Raw genomic sequence first — 2,476 nt, 5'->3', positions numbered from 1 at the left:
GAGGAAATGTTTTGAGAATGATGAGGGCAATGAAGGTACAAATGCGTTTTACACAATTGATGTATGTATGGATTGTGATGAGTTGTATGAGCCCCTAATTAAATGATAAAAAAAAAGAGTCTTAAAGGTAAGCAGATATAGGTCTTCACGACTTCAGACTATACAATACCTTCTTAGATATGAGACCATAATCATGGACAGTAAAAGGAGGGATAAAAAGCTAAATCTGACATCATCAAATTAAAATGTTTTTAATCAAAATTTAAAACATTTGGGCTTCAAAGGACACCATCGAGAAAGTGAAAAGGGAAAAAAAAAGAAAGTGAAAAGCTAACCCACAGAATGGAAGAGAAAATTGCAAATCATTTATCTAATAATGGGCTTTTACCTAGAATATATAGAGAACTCTTATAACTCAGTAATGAAAAGAAAAATAACCTAATGAAGAGTGGGCAAAGGATTTGAACAGACATCTCTCCCAAAGAAAGATACACAGATAAATGGTCAGTAACCACATGCAGAGATACTTGAAATCATAATCATCAGGGTAATGCAAATCAAAACCATTAAAAAAACAAAAACCTCTTCTGAACAACTAAGATTGCTGTAACCAAAAAGACAAATAATAACACGTTGGAAGAAGGTACAGAAATTGGAATTCTCATCAACTGTTGATGAGAATGTAATGTGGGACAATGTTTTTGAAAATCAGTCTAATAGATCCTCAAACAATTAAATACAGTTATCACATGACCCAACGATCGCACTTCTACCATATATACCCATGGGAAATAGAAATACATGTTCACACAAAAATTTGTACACTCATGAATGTTAATATCAGCATTATTCCTAATAGAAAAACTGAGGGAACATCCAGCTATCCACCAATTGATGAATGGATAAATAAAATAGGACATATGCATATTATATTAACAGTCACAAGAATGAAATACTGATAAGTGCCACAAAATGGATGAACTTTGAAAATAATATGTGAAAGAAGACTATCACAAAAGACCATATACTGCATGTCCAAAATAGAGAAATCTATAAAAAGTAGATTACTGATTGATTAGGGCCAGCCAGTTGGAGGAAAATGGGGAGTGACTGTTAGTAGGCTTGGGTTTCTTTTGATGGTTATGAAAATGTTCGAAAATTCATCGTGTGATGATTATACAACTCTGTAAATAAATCTATGTTTTGATTTTTAATAAAATTGCGATTATATTTTAATATCTTATATGATGATTTTTTGAGTATGTGAATTAAACCTCAAAGAAGCAATTATACATAAACAATATATATATCATTTTTAAGGTAGATTAGAGACCATAGGAAACATCCATGCCCCAAACTGAAGTTTATGATCAAAAGAGTTGCTGAGAAATTAGCTTATCCACCCTCCCTTTGGGTACAATCTCTGCAAAATAACATTAGATGAAAATTGATTTTTATGCCCTCAAGAAAGGAAGAGTCTATCGGGGACTTAAATAAACCCTTCCAGTTCTGACAACTCCCTTTTTCAACAGCATCATCCCGAAGACTAACGCCGTGTTAGATTTAAGTTAATACTGATCTTATTGAAGAGAAAAAGTAATATAATTATTACTATGTTTCCTACTTCTAAGTATATTTCTTTTTCAATTCTGGAACTAAAACTCGGGTTCTAATGTATGGTCTGTTTGCTTTAACTCTCTCATCTCAGGCTTGATTCTCTAAGTATTTTAATCTAAGACATGAGTGATATTGTACAAATAAGATCATTTCCTCCTTGATTTTATTTCTCCTTGCTGTTATTTCTAAAATGTGATATCACACAAATCTATCAACTTCATATCATACTGTGTGATAAATGGTCTCATATAGATGAGAAAGCATATAGTGCAATAACATCATTTTAACAAGTTACATCATTCATATTGATTACTATGGTATTATTGCCAAACTCAATAGATCATTTTCTTCTTTTCACGGGTGCTTTGAAGTGCCACAATGTGAGGCTAACCACTGCCCTTTGCCCAATACCTAGACAATTTAGCAACAGCGAGTTTTTAAAAAGCACAGCCTTCTGAAAATCTGAAGCCTGCCACTGGAGGGTGTGTGGCCAGTCTGCAAAGAGGACTTTTCCTGGGGGCTGAGAGCTCTCTAACAGGATTATAACCAAGTGTCAGAAAAGCAGAGGATAAAAGTGAGTGACAGCTTACCAAAGACAACATCCAAATGGCTAACAAATACGGAGAAATGCTCATGGTCACTAGCCATCCAGAAGTGCACCTCAAAGTAATGCTTAACTGCCACCTTGTAGTACAATGACTGTCATTGGAACCCTCATACCCAGCTGGTGGGTCTGCAAATATGTACAATTACCGTGGCACAGTCTTAGACAAAGAAGAATATACAGTCCAGATGGTCCAGCAGTATCTCTGTGGGGTATATATGTGATCCTTTGAGGCCTCCTCAACCCCCACTATCA

The sequence above is a fragment of the Echinops telfairi genome, unplaced genomic scaffold (genome assembly GCF_000313985.2).
Source record: "Echinops telfairi isolate 266 unplaced genomic scaffold, ASM31398v2 ScPeMD7_23;HRSCAF=83, whole genome shotgun sequence".
Lineage (NCBI taxonomy): Eukaryota > Metazoa > Chordata > Mammalia > Afrosoricida > Tenrecidae > Echinops > Echinops telfairi.
The sequence above is the reverse complement of the archived record's forward strand: the minus strand, read 5'-3'. Positions refer to the sequence as shown.